Raw genomic sequence first — 21,442 nt, 5'->3', positions numbered from 1 at the left:
GGCCAAGCACTTTTATATGGTGCTGGTGGCCTGGCCCTAAATGGGAGCAAGCTGACGCCTGATATTGGCTCCTGTGGTTAGCTGGCTGTGACTGGTCATTCTAGATTTACATCACCTTCTTTATATGCTAATTTTAAAACATTTTCTATTTTAGCAAACCTCTAGGTTTCTTTTGAAAAAGTTTAATTGAATGGGAAAACATAATAGGTGCAGATAATTAATGATTATGAGTTATTTTCTATTTGAACGATGGGCTCACAACAAAGACATCATTATTCATTAGAGCTAAATTATTTGTGAGAAAATAATAACTCTAGATTGTGTTCAAATGCACCCTACAAACAGACAATAAACATCATAAGGAATGAATGTTTTTTTCAACTGCCAAATTACTAATAATTTCTGCCTTTAGCTTTGTGTACAAGGAAGTGACAAGTCGCTCTCCTTCATCAAGCTTTGAAGTTTCAAGGATTAGACTCTGACTTATTTACATGGTCGCCATCAGTTAATCAAGGCATCTAGGAAATCAGGCATAACTTATCTACCAGTATGGAATTCAGTTAGATTCATAGTCTTATAAAGATAGTTCCTGAAGAGGAGGAAGAATTATAAATTGTCCAGAACTCCAGGTCACAGAAACATTGTCCCATAGTTCACCTGTTTAGCAAAGACTCTTGCCCAAATGTGTCAGGTATTAAAGAAATTAATGAATAAGTAAACAAGACAGGCAAACAAAAAGAGTTGGCTAGAAATCATTGCTTACTTTTCTATTGCTTCAAGTTTATCCAGGAATCTTTAGAATAAAATATGACTGCTGAATGAAATTTCAAGACAAGCCAGTGGAAATGAATTTTATTTTGTTTGAGTGGCCTAGACACTTCCAAAATGTGGATACTTTCAAGTGACAATAAGAATTACTGATGTTTTATGTGAGGAATAATATCCTTAGAACCATTTTAGAACACATCTTATTGTATACCTCTCAGTGATTTGAAACAACAAAAGAGCTCAGAAGGTATCTCTTCAGAGTCCTTCCTGAGACCTTCCAATTTTTTAAAATTTTTATTTATAAAATGGAAATATTGACAAGACTAGGATAAGAAGGGTACATTTCCACACAGTTCCCACTCCTGTTGGGCATTATGCCAGCCCCCTGCTCTATCGCTGATGCTGTGGTCTATTTACATAATCATTGTTTCGCCTGAGACCCACCCTGCCTGCAGGGTATTGGTTAATCCCACTGGTTAGAACCTTCGCAACAACTGCTATGGAAGCTTTCTATCTTTGCGGTCTTTTATCCACCCCCTCTCCTAGCCATTTCCTTTCCCCACTTGTCACTTCCATTTTGTAAGATATAAAAAGTGTTTCCTCTGATCAATAAAGGCATTGCATTGCGTTCCCATTTAAAAAAAAAACAACAACACATTGTCACTAACATGTGTTAACTCTCTAACCTGAGTTTGTTTAAAGTCTAAGGTAAAAATTAGTTAAAAATCAATATATCACTAACATGTGTTAACTCTCTAACCTGAGTTTGTTTAAAGTCTAAGGTAAAAATTAGTTAAAAATCAATATATTTTAACTAAATCTGGTCTGAAGATCCTGCATGCACCTAGGGTGTGTCTCCATCTTAAATGGGTGTAACGAAAGGTAGAAAAGATGCTATTGATATGTAAAGCTCTTATATACCTTCTCAAAGAGGTAAAACCAGCCCGGGTAAATGATAGATCACACAGTGGTTATGCTAATGATTCTCATGCCTGAGGCTTCTAACAGTGGTTCTTTTCTTTACCTTTCCACATTTTATTGAACTTAAACTGTTTCAACAATATTAAAATCATACTAGAAAGGCCTTCCAAATTATAAAGGTACTTAAACCAATTATAGTCATCGAGTTATCAATTATAGTAAACTTCTAATTTGTTACAAGTTTTTTCTACACAAGTAAGTGATTACAGCTATGTCAAGCCTTCACATGAAGAAGCATCTGCTCATATGGAATCCACAGAAATCCATTTGGACCCCTGTCCTCTGACATTGCCCACAGTTACAGCCGCCCACCTGAAACACGTGATGTGACCTGGCACGATCTGAAGAACCTGATTCACAGACTCCAAAGGACAGAACTTTCCTACTGCTTTTCTCTTGCCCATCACTGTCTACCCTTCTTGCTTCTGCTTCACCTGTCATGGTGGTTCCAACTCACTCTCTACAGAGAAGCAAAATTCCAGTGGCTGACCTTCCCCACCAAGATAGACGTGCAGCGTTTCATCCCCTGGCATTTCTTCCCCTGGTTGTCGGCATTGGACTGGCACTTCTATTGGACTTACTGGTACACCTCTTAGACACTTTACACAACTTTATAGCAGCTTCCATTTACACTGCTGGGTTTCTCAAAGACTGACCTGTAGCAGTCCTTGGACTTTGCAGCCAGCTGCCTTGGGAATATACAATGCCAAATAGCCCCTTTGCTTGGCAGGCCATGCCCCCCCCCACCTGCAGGCCCTGACTCCAGAGGCAGGAAGTGCCCCCACCTTTTGCCTGATAGGCCCTGTCCCCAGAGGCAGGAAAACCCCCTCATTACTAGACCCTTCCCCCAGAGGCAGGAAACGTCCTTTGAGGCAGGAAATGCCCCCAGAGGCAAGAAATGTCCCCAGAGGCAGGAAACTCCCCTTCACCCACAAGGCCTCTCCTTGATATCACACTGGCTCTTACTGCTCTTCTACGTGTCCCTCTCTGTCTTGTGCCAGTTCTTTTAAAAATGCCTGAATGATATAGATTTCTGTTCACCCCTACACTATTATTCCTCTGACAGAAATGGAGTCTTTTTTTTATTTTTTATTTATTTTTTATTATTATTAATTTTTAAATATTTATTTTATTTATTTATTCCCTTTTGTTGCCCTTGTTGTTTTATTGTTGTAGTTATTATTGTTGTTGTCGTTGTTGGATAGGACAGAGAGAAATGGAGAGAGGAGGGGAAGACAGAGAGGAGGAGAGAAAGATAGACACCTGCAGACCTGCTTCACTGCCTGTGAAGCGACTCCCCTTCAGGTGGGGAGCCGGGGGCTCGAACCGGGATCCTTATGCCGGTCCTTGTGCTTTGTGCCACCTGCGCTTAACCCGCTGTGCTACAGCCCGACTCCCAGAAATGGAGTCTTTTACAGACATTGACCCATTTATATATGGCCATTTAGAAAGAGGGAGATCAGGAAATTGTGAGGGTGTGGTTGAACTTGGCAGGGCTTGAACCTGAGCAGTGTATCAATCCTGTTAGTCTCTCTCTCTACCAAGAGGTTGAGCAAGGAGGGACAGTAGTAAGCCCAAAGGTGTGCCTCGTCTTATCAGACTCCCTGCATCACAAACCACCCCACATTCCTGATATTATGGGCATTAGATAAAAAGAACAGGGGAGATTTGGGCATTACGCCAGCCCCCTGCTCTATTGCTGATGCTGTGGTCCATTTACATAATCATTGTTTTGCCTGAGACCCACCCTGCCTGCAGGGTATTGGTTAATCCCACTGGTTATAACCTTCATAACAGCTGCTATGGAAGCTTTCTACCTTCACAGTCTTTTCTCTACCCAATCTCCTAGCCATTTCCTTTCCCCACTTGTCATTTCCAGTTTTTAAGATATAAAAAGGGTTGTCTCTGATCAATAAAGGCATTGCATTGCGTTCCCGCTCCTCCACGAGTTCATGGTCTCTCTCTCTCCTGTGTCGCTGAGTAAGCAGCATCCCCGGTTGGCTCTGGTCGAGTTCTCTCCAACCCAGAGAGCATGTGCCCGGGAAGGAACACCTTCAAGCTACTCCCAGAACCCCATATCCAATCCCCTTCTTGATAGCCTCCCTATTGTTTAGCCCTCTGGGAGTATGGACCCAGGATCATTATGGGGTGCAGAAGGTAGAAGGTCTGACTCCTGTAATTGATTCCTCACTGAACATGGGAGTTGGCAGGTGGATCCATATTCCCAGCTTGTCTCTCTCTTTCCCTAGTGGGGCAGAGCTCTGGGGAGGTGGGGCTCCAGGACACATGGTAGGGTCATCTGCCCAGGGAAATCAGGTTGGCATCATGGGAGCATCTGGAAACTGGTGGCTGAAAAAGAGTTAAGATAGAAAGCAGAACAAATTGTTGACTAATCATGAACCTAAAGGCAAGAACATTACAGATGAATACTTGGGGTCTCCCTTTTGGAAAAAGCTAGTAAGTCTATTTTAGGTATATTCCAAGAGGCCCATAACTTTAGTAGTTTTTGACTAAGTCTGACACCTAATATGTTGGAAGACCAAGGTTATTGTCTGGGGAGATGGTGTCATAACTGGAAAAAGGACTAGAAAGCTGGATCAGGGAAGAGAGGAGATCCCAAATATGGGGAAAGTATATAGATACTGCTAACTTTAAACCCCACCAGTTTGATCTGGGGCCCATATTCAGCACAGGAGCCTATGTAACCTCTGCATCCCTGTTGGTCTGAGCTCACATTCTGTGGTCATGGCTAGTAATATACCAAGCTGCACTAATTTCAGGACTCATCTTTGTTGGGTAGTAGGTAGAGTATGTTGCCCACTCTCCCTTTGGAGAATGGAATATTACCTACCATTGTTGATTCACATTGAGGGCAAGGTCCTATAGGGACCCACAAAGGGGTCCACTATGTTGTTCCTGATAGAGATAACCAGTGACCGTGGAGAGGGATCTATTAGAAGTCTAGGCCCATCATGTCTGTGTGGGAATCCCAGGACTCCCTGACTAGTGACCCAGGTGATGGGTGGCCTGGTAGTGACTAAAGAGTCATCACTAAAGTATGCCAGTCTTTTGCCCTTAGACATCTTTTATAATCCTTACTTTATCTGACAATATTAGCTTTGGAGTGATTGAGAGATGTGTAATAGGAGATAGATGAGGAGGATGTCTAGGGCTAAGTAGAAACTGTTTCATTAGGTACTTTAAGATGTCTTTTTAGGTCTTTCTACTTGCTTGCTTCATTTATTGACTCACTGCAAACTATTGTGTTCTTTTGCTTTAAGGTATATATTTTCCCCTAGCTCATGGATACATGTACATATGACCTATCTCATGGGCCCTGGTCTATATCTAGATTTTGAGGTTTTTGTTAAGAAGTGTTCCACCCAAAATGAAATTGAGGAGTTCTATAAACTAGGGAAGGTCTCACCGGAGTAATGAAGCTGAAGGGTTGATATTCGACTCTTGAGGTCTCTGGACACAGTCCGAAGTGAAACATGTAGAGATGGTACTGGTTGCATTGATTGGGCTGAGATCAGCAGATGTAGTATCAATTGGTACTAACTGACAGAAGTATGCAGAAAATGGAGTCCTGCCGTAGTGGTTCCAGGCCTGGGAGAAATATGGACTTTATAGAGAAAAGGGAAGGTTCCTGCTGTCTAAGGGCTTCAGAAGGCAATAGATAGTTATTACTAAAACCAAATTATTTGGCAATTGGTTTAACTTTGAAAATCCCTTTGTTAGGTTTTGCTGTATCATATAAGACCTCACCATAATCTATGTCCTTTTATGCTATTTACATATAGCTGTATCTTATAAAGTAACACCACCAGTCATTTCTGTTCTCCCTGGTCTAAGCCTTCAGTAGATTTAATGTTAGAAATGTATTAACAATTTGAGCCCACTGTTAAAATTCAATCTGATTACCAATTTGAAGTTTTAAGTGCTTATATTGAAGGAACATATATTCAGAGTTGTGGTCTATGCATCAAAAAGTTTGAGACATTCGATCCATTTTTCTCCTCTCAAATTAATTAGTGATATTTGAGATTATAAATTACAGGAGTGTATATTAACACCATTTCCATCAAAAAGGTCTGTTTCCCTTCCCCCACATATGCCCCCCCCCCAGTGAAGCTGAACATCTACCCTCACCCTCCACCTAGAGATTTTTGTTTTGATGCCCTACTCCAATCTCAGTCAGACTCTGTTTTGTGTCCCTTTCTGTTCTTCTTTTTCAACTTCTGTTTGAGTGGGGTTATCCCATACTAGTCTTTGTCTTTCTGACTTATCTCATTTAACATAATTCCTTCTAGCTCATTCCAATATGGGTCAGAGAAGGTAGGTTCATTGTTCTTAATATCTGCATAGTAACTATTTTAATTTCTAATTAGACAAGTGTGTTTGTTATATATACAGATGGGTAGCAGGAAGCCTAATTTTTCTCTACCTGGCTTTGGGCACTGGGCATTGGGCTGCAGGATAACATTGGACCAGTGCTTCTTCATCTAAGGTCTGGCTGGTTTTAGGATGCTACATCTCCTGAGCAGATGAATCATTCTTGATATGGGTCAATGTCAGCAGTCCCTGGCATTTTCAATATGTATTGGGGTTAAAAACTCACTGTTGCTTACAATTCACCTTGACTGTGGTCACTTCTTGTTTCTCTTAGCCCTTCTCTTAGTTCATTCTCATAATGTAGACTGTCATCTGTCCTCAGAATAACTGTACAGAAAGAATGTATTGACTATCAGATCATATGTGCTCCTGCCTGGCTACAAACATTCCTAGGGACTTTTCTTGATGCAACTTTGACCCTATATTTGATACATCTTCAAAACCACTAATTGTCTTACCTCAGGTGTTATTTTGTCAGATTAAGTATCACCAGGCTGCCCATTGTTTCTCTGTTACCACCTGGCTACTGATGGAAATTCCTTTTATTTTTCTGCATTTGTCATTGTGACCTTTCTAACACTGTTACAGATTTCCCATGGCTTCCCTGTCATCTTTTCCAATTTCCTTCCTTTCATCTCATAAGAGACTGGATGTGGAAAATGCTCACAGTCTGGAGTAGGGTGGCTGGGCATGTGGCACTTGTGTGAATCACCAGAGAATGGCCAGTCACTAACTTCTGTCTGTGCTTCTTTCATGTAAAGGAAGGAGGTTCCCTCCAGCTCCAAATTGGACTCTGGAATTTCTCTGTGCTCACAAAGAAGGATAGAGGAAAATCACAGTCCATTTGTGGCACCCAAATAATTTCAATCTATGAACCATTTATTTGCTTAGCAAAAACAAGGCAAATAGGTTATTTGATGACACAGCAGCAAGAAAGGTGGAGTTGGGAGTACATGTCAAATTTTTTTAAAATAAAAATAAGTTCATTATTGGTCTGGGCTAAAGCTGGTCAAATTAAATAGACTCAAATGCACTTTGTAAAGGAAGCCAACATGAGCTCTTTTGCTTTACACAAGTGGGTTCTGAGTTTTTAAGACTTTCTCAGATGCCTTAGGTTGAAGTTTGCATTTTGTAATAATGAACAATAATTACATGCTTTAATGTAAGCAAAGACCAGTGTAAAGACAGATCCAGCATGGAAACAAAATAATTCATTATATCTGAGGCATAAAATATTGTACGCACTATAAACAAATAAAAAGTCCGAGTCAGTCCTGTTAGGCCCAAGGTATGAAGTACTGCATACTGCTGAGGGTTGTAAAATAAGTAACAGTCTGGAACCATGGTTTATCAACAGTTTTACTTTCCTGAGACAACTTTGTCCTAGAGAGCTGGGCAAGTGTGGCGGGTGCCTCAAATAGAAAAGGATCTTGTGATTTTTGAAGTCTTTTCAGTTTCATCATCTAAGGTTTGCACTTGGCAAAGTTGCTTTCACAAACTCCCATACGACATGTATCTGGGAATAGCAGCTCTCACAGATTTTATTAGCCTCATGGGCTTGGCCCTGTGAAAAATACACTAAAAAATCTAAGTTGCAAACTGCAAAATGCTACTTTGATTGAACACACACACACACACACACACACACACACACACACACACACACACACACACTCTAAAATAATCCCTCTCTCTTTTGCAAGAGAAGGGAATTGGTGAGATGAGAACTGTGTGTGTCCCTCCTTATCCTTTCTGAATAGTCATTTGAAAGTGCATAATCAACTCCTTTCTCTCAAGGCCTGATCTTTGTGTGCCAGGCAGGGGAGAAAACACTATTTATTGAAACATTTAATTCTTGGGGGGGAGGGGGGGGATGGAGCGGTGGGGGCAGACCTGGGACCTTTCTTCCTACATAGAATTTTCCAACTGCTCAGAATCCCAAAGCCTTGCAAACAAATGCCAAGGCAAAGCAGCCTATGGGCATTTGACTCATTTTTACTCACCCCATTAGGCTAGCTAATTGTTTCTCAGCATATTCAGCACAAGACCCTGAGTCAGGTTTATAGAGCATTGGGGGACCCCTCCCGACCTACTTCCCTCACCCGCAGCCCAGGCCCCAGCCCTCAGCCTCCAGCCCCAGCCCCCAGGCCCTACCTCCCAGCCTCCAACCCCCAGCCCTCAGCCCCCAGGCCCTAGGCCCCAGCCTCTAGCCTCCAAGCCCCCAGCCTCCAACTCCCAGCCCCTAGCTTCCAGCCCCCAGCCCCCCGCCCCCAACCCCCAACCCCCAGCTTCCAGCCCCTAGCCCCCAGCCCAGCTAAGAGGAAGTGGGAAACCCCGAGTGGGAGGAGGCTGGGCGGCTGTATGCATGATCAGGGGCCCCCAGCAGGCTGCAACCACAAAAGGCAGCCATGAAGAGGTTAAGGAGGAGCCCAGTGCTGCGGGGCTTGGGCGGCTGGGCGGAGGCGCTCTCTGGCTGAGCGGCGCCCGCGGCAGCCCCAGCGGCAGCTGCGGGGAGAGGAGCGGGCGGCGCGGGGAGCGGGCAGGACGCGCCCAGAGACACGCAGAGAAAGGGCAGCTCCGCCGCCTGCTGCCGTCCTCGGCGCGGTTAATCACGCGCTCCCCTCTCGCTGCTGATTTGCAAGAGCAGATTAATCAGAGAGCGCGGCTTGATGAAATTTGCTGTTATTGTGCCCATTTTTAGCAACATCTTTTATTATCTTCATTATTCATTTACAGGGGACCGCCATCAATTATGCAAATGAGTTCACAGACTTTGCAGATTACTTCATTTGCCGCTATTGTTTGTGGAAATTTAATTATTAAATATTATTAAGCTTGCGTTTTCTTCAATTTTCCAAGGCTTAGTTTCATTTGATTTTTCCTCCAGCTGCTCTTCTTCCCTTTCAGTGCCAAAACAGCTCCTCATCAAAGCGGTTCTGGCAAGTGAAGACCAAATAAAATCTCCTCAATTTAATAATTTTGATGTTAGTCCCTTGTTCTCAGCTGCTTGCTCAAAGCAATGCAGAGAGGAACGCAGAGCACATTCAATTTAATGAGCAGAAATTGAATTCAAGTTTGTTCAGAATTGACTTCAATTAAGCAGAGTCTTAATGATAAATTAATCTCTTTTCTTTATTCCCCAGAATTTGTTTTTCAAAGTAGGAAATTGGACTACATTGAAAGACCAAATAAAGAATACCGATTTTAACTAGATCAGGGAACCGATAGCAAAAATTTAATTCTTTATAGTAACGTACTTGGACAAATAGCATTCTTTCTTTGGCATGTATTATAATTTATATTCATTGTTACCTCTTACACTTCCATGGCATGGATAAAATGGCAGTTGAATTAAATATGGGCTTGTAATAGACTTCAGAGTTTTAATCTTTATTAAGAAACTCTAATTGAATGCATAATTAGCTTTTCAGGCTTTAGGAAATTCAGCTTAATATCTATATAAACTGAAAACATTGATCAGTAATTTTAAAACAATTTTTGAGTTTATTTTTTTGTGGAGAAATTAGCAGACTGTATTAAAAATGACATTTTAAATAGAAAAGCAAAAATAGAAGAGGCGAGGAATTAGGTTCATCCTGTGTTGTTACAGACACAGAGCCAGGGCTTACTTGGAATCAGGTCCAACATTGGTAATTTTAAGTTCCTTTTATTAAAACCTCTAATGTTCCTCCAGGCCACCAAATTCATTATTCTTGTCCAGGCCCTGCTGAAAATCAAACTCACAGCTACTTGGGGGATTTTAATGAGGGCATCCATATTGATTGTATGGTTATACTGTTTGGAGTTTGCTGCTACTGTCAAAAATGAACCCGGCCTTTTTTTCCCCCACCTGAATCATGGATCATTTTTTTCTGGAAGATGCAGAACATTTCTCCATGTTCTAGTCTGCAAAGCACTCTATCTACGTATGCCAAAAGTTATTATTGGAGTTCCTTCAGGAGTGACCTTAGAAGAGATTATGTTTGTTCCAAAGAACTTCAAGCTGTTCACTGTGGTATATTCAAAGTCACGAATTTAAAATATATCAGTGTGAGAAAAATGCATTTAGACTGTGAACTGTTTTGCAGAGTGCATGAGTTTCCCCCACACCCCCACTTCTTCCTGTTTCTCCATGTACTAGTTTTATTACTCTTACTCAGACATAGCACATGAGTTGTAAACTGCATTGCACATAATGGAGATTATCTTCGTGAATGACAATAAAGCACTGCCATTTTCAGTACTTTCCAGGGTCCACCTACTTTATGTAAGGATTAAAAATCTATGTAGTGGGAGTCGGACGGTAGTGCATCGGGTTAAGTGCAAGTGGCACAAAGCACAAGGACCGTGTAAGGATCCCGGTTGGAGCCTCTGGCTGCCCACCTGCAGGGGGATTGCTTCACAGGTGGTAAAACAGGTCTGCAGGTGTCTATTCCCCCCCCTCCCCCCCGCGTCTTCTTCAGTCCATTTCTCTCTGTCCTACCCAACAATGACGACATCAATAACAACAACAATAATAACTACAATAATAAAACAACAAGGGCAACAAAAGGGAAAATGAATAAATAAATACTAAAAAATATAGTAAAAGAAACCTATGTAGTAATTGAGCTTGAAAATTGATAGAGAACTTACAATTTATTAGGTCCAACAGCTATGTTTAATCTATGAGGAAACTGAGTTTCATAAATGCTATATAATTTTTCCAAGGCCACAGAGTCAGCCAAAGGTAGAGCCAACTAAAACTTGCTGTTATACTAAGCTCTTGGCCAAGGGGGAGGGGGTGGGGTGGAGGGGACACACTCTTCAAGGATGCCTGTTCAAGTTGTACAGTGACATCATTGAGTAAGTGGAAACTAGTTTTAAAAGACAGGAATTAATTTATTGTCTTATACAAAACGGGAACTATATTGATCAAGGTGCATAAAAGCACACACAAGACCCGCAAGCCTATTTATCTGGAACTTAGACAACTGGGAAACCTAAAAAAAAAAAAACAAGATTGTTATGTGCTCTCCTTTTGTGAGAAGGGAAGGATAAAAAGTTAATCAGCTACTATCTGGATTTTTTTATAACAACACCCCAGAAAACTTTATAGTCTAGTTTACATTATAGACATATACTTGTCTAAAGATAGAGTCTATAGATAAAGCCTATGGCTATACTAGTATGCACATTAAGTCCTGTCTCTACAGTGGGGGTTGATAGCATTATAATTAGTCTTTTCAGTCTTTATTTTTTTTTAAGGTTTTAACTGCTACCAGGATTATTGTGGGGCTTTGGGGCAGTAAATCCACTGCTACTGGTCTCTCTCCCCCCTCTCTCCTTTTTATTAGATAGAATAGAGAGAAATTGAAAGGGCAGTGGGGGAGATACAGAGGGAGAGACAGATACTTCTTCACTGCTCAGAGCTCCCCCTCTGCAGGAGGAGGGGGTTTTGAACCCGAGTCCTTACACATATTAATGTGTTCTCAACTGGGTGCACCACTGCCAGGCCCTGTATTTATTTATTCTTTCCTCCATGAAGCAGTGGCACCCTAAACTTCATTTCATTGCAGTCTCTCATCTGTTTAAACTTAATGAGCTGTGAGTACCTGGCAATTTGCTGGCTGTTGGAACTGTGGGGAGTGCTATGTAAAGAGTTACAGTCTAGCTTTTGGGAAAACAAAAAGGATCCAAGAATTATCTTATAAAGTAGTGAATGTTTATTTATTCCCTGTTGTTGCCCTTGTTTTATTGTTGTAGTTATTATTGTTGTTGTTATTGATGTCATCATTGTTGGATTAGACAGAGAGAAATGGAGAGAGGAGGTGAAGACAGGGAGGGGGAGAGAAAGACACCTGCAGAGCTGCTTCATCGCTTGTGAAGTGACTCCTGTGCAGGTGGGGAGTTGGGAGCTCGAACTGGGATCCTTATGGCGGTCCTTGCACTTTGTGCCATGTGTGCTTAACCTGCTGCACTATGGCCTGACTCCCAGTAGTGAATGTATTAATGTGTGCACAGATGACTAGGGTGGGGGTGGGGGGATCTGATGGAGGACAGATCTGAAACAAACATGTGACTTGGGAAAACTTCATATAGTGATTACATAGGCCTGATTTCCAAGGGCAAGTCACTTAAAAAAAAAGATGGTGTTATAGAGTGGAATGAATAGGGTTTTTTTTTTTTTTTTTTTTCTTAACCAGGTAGAGGAACAGCAAGGAGGGTGGCAAGTGGGTGTTGAATGGAATAAAAATTGACTAAAAGAATGTGCCAGGAGAGCTGGGAGATTGAACTTCAAAACCAGAGGTCAGATGACTAAATACCATTTATGGAAGTTAAGAATATATCATTTCTTCTTTCTGGAATACAACTGTTTAGTTTTTTGTGAGAGTACAAAAACTTCTGGGTAAACATTGCCACAGCATCCTCATCTCTTACTAATTCTTATTTATTCCTTTGTATTTAACCAGTGATAGACTTTAACATAAAGAATGATAGAAAATTTTAAAGAATAGCAAGGAAGCAGGAAAAGAGTTAAAAGAGAAAAAAAGAATGAAGATACTATGAGGGTGGGAAAGAGGAAATGAAATATGCATAGTCTTGACAAGGTCTTTTTTATAATTTTTTATTTATAAAAAGGAAACATTGACAAAACCATAGGATAAGAGGGGTACAACTTCCCACAATTCCCACCACCAGACCTCCATATCCCATCCCCTCCCCTGATAGCTTTCCTATTCTTTAATGCTCTGGGAGTATGGACCCAAGATCATTGTGGGATGCAGAAGGTTGACGGTCTAGTTTCTGTAATTGCTTCCCCACTGAACAAGGGCGTTGACTGGTCTATCCATACTCTCAGCCTGTCTCTCTCTTTCCCAAGTGGGGAAGGGGTCTGGGGAAGCAGAGCTCCAAGTTACGCTGGTGGGGTTGTCTGTCCAGGGAAGTCTGGTCACATCCTGCTAGCATCTGAGAACCTGGTGGCTTTTAAAAAGACTTAACATACAAAGTCAAACAAATTGTTGAACAATCATGGATCTAAAGGCTGGAATAGTGCAGATGAAGTGTTGGGGGGGTCCTCCATTTTGTAGATAGCTAGTAGGCATATTTTAGTTATATTTCAAAAGGCCTGTGGCTATACTAGTGGGTTTTTTTTTTTTTTTTTTTCCTAAGCCTGAAATCTGATATGCAGGTGGATCCAAGTTACTGTCTGGGAAGATGATGTCATGGCTGGGTAAAGTACCATAAAGCCGGATCAGGGAAGAGAGTAAGCTCCCTAATATGGGAAAGGGTTGTAAATATTGTTGACTGTAAACCCCATCATTTGATGTGATCTGGGACCCATATTCAGTTTAGTAGCCTGTGTGACCTCTGCATCCCTCTAGATCTGAGCTCACATTCTGTGGTCATGAGTAGGAACATTCCATGCTGCCCCAATATCGACCCATCTTCCTCAGGTGTAGCATAGAGTATGTTGTCCAGCCTCCCTTCAGAGGATGGAATATTCTCTACCATTGTTGATCCAAGCTGAGGGCAAGGTCCTATGGGGGCCCACAAACAGGTCTATTTTGTTGTTCCTGATAGAAATGACCAGTAACAATGGAAAGAGGGATTTATTCAAGTTCTAGGCCCATCAAGTGTGTTTGTGAGTCTCAGGATTCCCTGATTAGGGCCCCAGCTGGTAGAATGGCCTGATAGTGATGAAAGAGTCATGTTAAAGTATGCCAGTCTCTTGCCCTTATTCAGCTTTTGCAGTCCTTGCTTTGATAAGGTTAGCTTTGGAGTGAGTGAGAGAACTGTAATGGGAAGTAGGTGAGGAGGGTATCTAAGTCTAAGTGGATGCTATTTTATTATGAACTTGATACTGACTCACTAAAGACTATTGTGTATTTTTGCTTTCAGGTATATATTTTGCCTTAATTTATGGATACATGTGAACACATCCTGTATCTCATGGGACCTGGCCTATCTAGGTTTTGGGACTTTGTTAGGAAGTGAACCTCCTGGAATGGAATTAGAGACTACCATGGAAGGAAAAGTCTCACCCGAATGATGAGGGTGAAGGGTTGGCATTACATGTCTGAGGTTTCTGTACACAGTCTGAGGTGAAGCATGCTGAGATGGTACTTGTTGGATTTACAGTCAAAGACAGCTCTAAGGTCATTAAAATCTGTGCGTTGGATGGACCACTAAGAACCTTCAGAAGTTGATGTGGAGGAGACTTGGGAGTGCTAGACATGCAGCTATGCAGATATCTTTGAGTGGAGGGAATGTGGTGCTTGAGTAGAGCCTTGAGGCAATAAATAAATAAATAAATAAATAAATAAATAAAGCCAAAGAAACCTAAAGACTGTCTTTGGGATATAGACTTTCCTGCTTCTTATGTTCTTAGAGAAAATGGTAACAGCAGCAGCATTAACAACAAACGAGTCTCTGAGCTGGCTTTCATGGAATTTGTTCATTTTTTTTTTGTGTGTTCTCCTCTTCCCTCTCCCTTGCCTCTTCTTCTTCTTTTCCCTCTATTCCTCCCCTCCTCCTCCTGTCTTTCCTCTTCCTCTCCTCCTTCTTCTTCCTCTCCTCTTTCTCCTCCTCTGCCTTCTCTATCATCTTGTCCCAGTGTCTAATGATGAAAATACAAGCTCAGGATTGAAGAGTGAGTGGGAAAGATCTGTGCCCTTACTGTCTCTGATCTACACCTTAAGAGCTGCTAAGATGTTAGATATTCATTCAGGGTTGGAGCAAGGGGTTTTCAAGCAGTCATTTGGCTTTCTTCCTTCCTTCCTTTCTTTTCTTTTCTTTTTTTTTCTTTGCCTCTAGGGTTATCCCTGAGGCTTGGTGCTTATACTATGAATCCATTGCTCCTGGAGGCCATTTTTGTTGTTGTTGTTGTTACTGCTGTTGTTATTGCTATTATTGCTGTTGTTGTTGCATAGGACAGAGAGAAATAGAGAGAGGAAGGGAAGACAGACACCTGCAGATCTGCTTCACTGCTTGTGAAGTGACCCCCCTGCAGGTGGGGAGTCAAAGACTTGAAATGGGATTCTTGAGCCTGTCCTTGTGCCTCTTGCCATGTGCGCTTAACCCGCTGTGCTGCTGCTGGCCCTCATTTTTTTCCCATTTCTTTTGTAAGAAGATTCTTCAGTTTCTGAGAACTCTCTTCCCTAGCTATTCTCATTTAAGATTTTCTACATTTATATAATAAAACATGAAGCACACACTGAAAAATAAAATAAAAACATCTGTTCATCTTCTGGTTAGGAAAGGTAGCTAGGATTACCCAAGGTGCAGCTGGGTAACGTTATACATTATATTTGTAGTGTTTGCAATGGTGAATTACCAAGAACTCAACACCAAAATGAAACCAAGGTAGATAAGTTGCTGCTGAATTTTGCTAGAATACTGTACTAAATTTTAGAGAATGTTTTTCCAAGTTATGGAACACTGAGTTAGTCAGAATACCACATTTCCCCTCCACTTTGAGTAAATTGTCTTATTGAATCCTTTTTATTTGCAAATTTATGTAATTGGATTTTTGGTTTTCTATGCAAGAAATCTAAAACAAATATGAATAATATACATAATAGTATCTCAGATAAGATAAATGTCATATTCTTCCAAATTACAATAAAAAAGAAAACTCACAGGGCTCTGAGGTTGTCTTTCCCTTCACCATGCCCTTTGACTTTAGGTGGCATTTTCAGTCAGCTTAAGCTAGCATCAGTAGGGGAATGTTCTCACCCTTTCTCTCCTTAACTGGGATTTCAGCAGATCTTTATAGATCTCTTTGAACTGAATCAACCTAGATACTAAATGTAACTTGCATTGCAAAGTGACATCATTTATCTTAGAACTTTTGTTCAGTTTTTTATTTACTTTTAAATATCTTTATTACTATTATTATCATCATAATAATAATAATAATTTTTTTTACCAAATGACTACTCAGCTCTGACTTACAGTGGTTCCAGGGATGGAACCTGAGGCACTTGGTGTCTCAAACTTCAAGGTTCATAGCAATACCACTTTTGCTATCTCCCCAGTTTCAAATAATTTTCAGTGTTTACCAACACAGGATGTACTCATTTATCATTGAAATTATGTGATGCAAAGGAATTGGAAGGACTCATGTTCTGTGAAATAAACCAAAATGATAAAGATGAATATGGTATGATCTCACTTGTAGGAGTAACTTAAAAACAAGAACAGAAAGGGTAAACACAAATTAAAACTAGGACTGGGTTTGGTGTGCTGCACCAAGCCAAAGGTCTATGGAGAATGAAGGGAAGTCGGGGGGTTGGTGAGGGTGTCCCAGTGTTGGTACATGATGGTGAAAGAAAAGGACCTACATTGGGGGTGAGAGTGGCAGAGTGTACAAGCCCTGAGTGAGTTCCCTTCTGATGAGGAAGCTTCATGAATGGTGAAAGAGTGCTGCAGGTCTTTTTCTGTCTTTGTCTCTCTCTCTTTCACACACACACACACACACACACACACACACACACACACACACACACACACACACACACTCACTCTATCTTTTACTCTATTCACTCTATCTATCACTCTATCTTTCCCTTTCCTCTCAATTTTTCTTTGTTTCAAAAATATTTTTATTTATTTATTTAGTATTGGGTAGAGACAGAGAGAAATTGAGAGGGATGGGGGAGAGATAGAGATAGAGAGACACCTGCAACACTGACCACTTGTGAGCTTTCCCCTTGCAGGTGGGAACCAGGGGCTTGAACCTGGATCCTTATCTATTGTAATGTGCACTTAACCAGGTGCACAGCTGCTTGGCCCCAGTTTTCTTTGTTTTTATCTAGAAGGAGAGAGAGAGAGAGAGAGAGAGAGAGAGAGAGAGAAATGGCTGCTGGAAGCTGTGAATTTGTGGTGCAGGGGTCAAGTTCTAGTGATAACCATGATATTAAGGGAAAAAAAAGTGACAACAAAAATAAAATAAAGTGACTAAAGTCATGTTGTATAGCAATTCCCCCTGGAGGGAATGCTGATTCTGTAGAACTGAAGAAAGTCTGAAGAAAGTGAAAGAAGCAAAAAACTCCATTCCCAATTTATGGAGAGTCCTTATAAATCACTTATGGTTGTAAAATTCCATGGGCCAGGGCTCCTCTCTGCCCCCAAAGGCCCTCCTAAATGGTCTAACTGACCAAATATGTATGCTCAGGATCACTAAAGCAGCCTCAACTGCCTCAACTTAAAGCAACCAGTAGAAAGATTTGTCCAGACACAGAAGAATCCCGACGCTGGAGCAATGCTCCTCTCTTTACTGGATTGTCCCCAGCTCTCTCAGAATGAACTTCTCCCAGCCACTCACTGCCTGTTAATAAACTTCTCTTTGATTTTTCTTACGGTGGGTGCCTGTACTCTAACATTCTTTTTGATGACAAAGACAAGTAACAGGAAGGTCCAAAGAAAATCCTGGGATGGCCAACTAACAGTATGGGTAGGATTTGATGGAGGAATATTGGTACTTTGGTGGTGACACAATCTGGCCACACACTTTATAAGAGATGCAAAATTATACCCCTGAAATATACAGCCTTGTAAACCAAACTTACCAACATAAAGGAACAAATAAATAAGTAAGTTAAGTAAGTAAGTAAGTAAATATTTCCCTTGCAGGGCACATGGTTATATTCCTTGTCCTAAATTCTTTAGATTTTGGAAGGCAAATGTTTCATCTCTGGATACTTCTGCCCTCACAATGCAACATTTCCTTGTTAGTGTTTCCAGAGAAAGACCAAGTCTCAGGGTGAGGTCTAGAGGGGGGGGGGGCAGGGAACGGGAGAGGAAAGGGCATGTTTATAGATGTGTGCACATGTATGCAGAAGAATTTTTCTTGTTCTTCTGGTTCTATCTGCTTTAGTTTTCTCATAAAGAACAAAAATGAATACATTTTGGAGAAAAAGGGAAAACAAATAAACAAACAGCAGCAACAACAATAAAAATCAAAAGTCCCAGCTTCATTCCCAGCACTATTCTTAGCCAGAGCTGAGCAATACCCTGGTTGTTTCCCCCCCCCCCCCCCCCCCCCCCCCCCCCCGCCTCCTCCTGTCTCACTCAGAAAACAAATATTCAAATGAAGTTGAAAGCTTTCCTCCTTTCCTTATAATCCTTTCACCAACTTATTGTCCCAACAAATATGAAGTACTCAATAAATTTATGTTGAACAAATGTCAAAGAAGAAGAAGAAGAAAAATACTGAGAGACAACAAAGATGGGGTATAAGGAATCTAACTGGAAGAGATTCTTTGACATGTCAAATGGCTTTGACATTTTTGTTTTTTTTAGAGAGGCAGGTAAAGGACATGTAGTAATTTATTCCTTACCTATTGCCTTTCCTCACCATCAGTAAAGAGCTTTCAAATGGAAAACTAAGAAATGTTACACAGGGACCAATTACTGTATTTTACTGTCGACTGCAAATAATTTGTCTCCCAATAAAGAAAAAAAAAACCTTTCAAATTAATGAACATATCATAAGAAAGTCATAAGCATCTTAACTTGGTTTTCTTTCAGACACAAAAAGTGTGATACAAAAGAGTTAACTTTGATTAAAAAATAATGAATGCTATTAACACATGTACACCCCACTTTAACGCACCATTGTGACACAGTATTAGGAGAGTGAAGTAGTAAGGTGTGTGACAATGAGAGACAAGAGGAAGACAGGAGGAAGAAAGTTGTGAGAGAGAACAAGGGGGAGAGGGAGTAGGAAGGGAGAGAATTGAACTGGAGAAATGAATAGAGAATGGGAGAGAGCAGGAAACAGAGAGAAGGGGAAAGAGAGAATGGGAGAAAGCAGGAAACAGAGAGAAGGGGAAAGAAAAAGTGAAATCATGATGAAAAAGAGTCTGACTTAAGGGAATATATATATATGGCCTGAAAGTTCCTTTTATTGTGCATAAGATTTTGTTTGATGCTGTCCAGAATTGTTTATTCTTCATTTTTCTTCATTTAACATTGCAGCTGCATTCCTAAGCCACCCATTTTTTATACTCAGGGCTTCATTCTTGCAGTGGGCTTCGCAGTGTTGTCATGTCATCCTATTTCTTCCAAATTCTCATTAACCACTGTTTATAGCTCTTTAACTGCTGCTTACCTTTGGATTTTCAAGGACTTGACTCATAATGGGATAGATAATCAGAGTAGCCCATCATGGGAAAATAATTATTCTCTTGGCATATTACTTCTGGCATATATCTGTGCCCTGAGTAAAAGGTTTTCATATTCTTACATTAAGACATTGGAGGTTTATCGAGATTGCCTCCTTTCAATAGCAGTTTTTTTCCTATCATATCTCATAATTAGCTCAAATAAAAATCTCATAATTTCTCAAACTTGGTCACATTTTTTTGAAAAGATAAAAATCTTCCTTAGTGTGATATTTCCTTCAAGGAAAGCTGTTCTTCAATTAAAGGAAAGCCGTCTGGCTACTTTAAAACTCAGTAAAAAGTGAAAGCCGGGGATTCAGGGTGAGACCCTTTGCAAAATAAAATAAATAAATAAAATAAGACCAAATAGTGGTCATATTTATTGTCTATTTACATGGTAGGCAGTGTGCCAGAAGTTTTTTTTTTTTTTATTAGTGATTTAATAATGTTGAACAAAATGCAAGGCTATGCAAGAACTATGACTCAGGTCAATCAGGAACCAAAAATAAACTAGAATTGATTTTGATATTGCAAAAACAAATGTGTGGGCTTTCTGTTTTATGGAGTTTCTGAATTCTGAGGAAATGCTTATGACTGAATCAAGTGTGACTTTCACACCACTTTGAACATGCAGGGTAAAAACATGGACTTTTTTTTTTTAAATGTGTTTCTCTGCTTGTTTTCATTTCCATGAATAGTTGTCTACATCGGGGACCTTCTTTCACCACAGCATGCTGTGCCATGTTAGTTGGCTCTTGAATATCAGTAACTAAAGATGTTTATGGGACTTTAGTAAAAACAAACAGAAAACAAACAAACAAACAAAAAATTGATGACAACCACCACCTCGTGTTATTCCTTAGGTAAGAGCAGAGGGTTGTCGGTCTCTAGTTTTAAAGGCTGAATATTTAAAGCATCACCCTTCTTATTTAGTATTGTCCTTCATAATACAATTTACAAATAAGGCAGCATGCCAGCACTAAAAAGTAATTTCAATTAAAATTCCCAGGGCTTTTCAGGGGGTGACACACTGGTATCAGTCTTAACGCATTGCCCTTAAGTCAGGGCACCACTTACCTGGAAAGTTTCAAGGAAGGAAAAGTAGCTTTAATGATCCCTTTTTGCCCCTTCTGTCTCCCTTTACCCCACCCTCCCAGTTGCCAACACATAAACAAAATAATAGCTGCTCTTTCCACAAAACAAGGAGGGAGGTTCCGTGATTGCTTATCTGGAAAAGCTGGTAATGGACTATTAAATAGTTGCTTGTGAAATCACTGCACATCACAGTGTTTACTTGTTTCTGCAAAAAGGATTTCTATTTACCCAGTTCTGGATAAAGAGCAGATCATTTGACAATATCCCAGAGTAAATACAATCCTGGTAGATATTCTCTTCTGTCCTTTGGTTTAGGTCTCTGTATGTTCTGTTGCTAGGAAAATGAGGGCGAGGGAATGTGAATCTAATATCAGAATCATAGCAAGGAGGACTGACTGGACATGTTGGATGTTCCTGGCTAAGGGACCCTTGGCACTTTGCTCTCAAATAGATCCCTCAAAATCTTGTTATGCAGTTTAAAAACCACACAAATGTACTCTCCTTTAAGCAGTGTACAAGGCTGCTGGTAAAAATCACAAGTTACTTTAGAGGAGTTACATTAAGCTGATATCCATCATTAATATTTTAAAATCAAGCAGTGGACATATTTATTGAGTATCTATTTATAAGGCAGGCAGTGTGCCAGAAATTTATTATTATTATTATTAATGGTCAACAAGATTGTATGATAAGAGGGGTATAATTTCACAAAACTCCCACCACCAGAGTTCCATATAGCCTCCCCTGCATTGGAAGATTCCCTAGTCTTTATCCCTCTGGGAGTATGGACCAAAATTCTTTATGGGGTGCAGAAAGTAGAAGTTCAGGTTTCTGTAATTGCTTCTCCGGTGGACTTGGACATTGGCAGGTTAATCCATACCCCCAGCCTGTTTCTTTCTTTCCCTAGTTGGGTGGCACTCTGTGGAGATAGGGTTCCAGGACACATTGGCGAGGTTGTCTGCCCAGGGAACTCAGGATGGCATCATGGTAGCATCTGCAACTTTGTGGTTGAAATGTTGTAAGATATAAAGTAGGACAAATGGTTTAATAATCAG

This window comes from Erinaceus europaeus, chromosome 11 (genome assembly GCF_950295315.1).
Source record: "Erinaceus europaeus chromosome 11, mEriEur2.1, whole genome shotgun sequence".
Lineage (NCBI taxonomy): Eukaryota > Metazoa > Chordata > Mammalia > Eulipotyphla > Erinaceidae > Erinaceus > Erinaceus europaeus.
The sequence above is the reverse complement of the archived record's forward strand: the minus strand, read 5'-3'. Positions refer to the sequence as shown.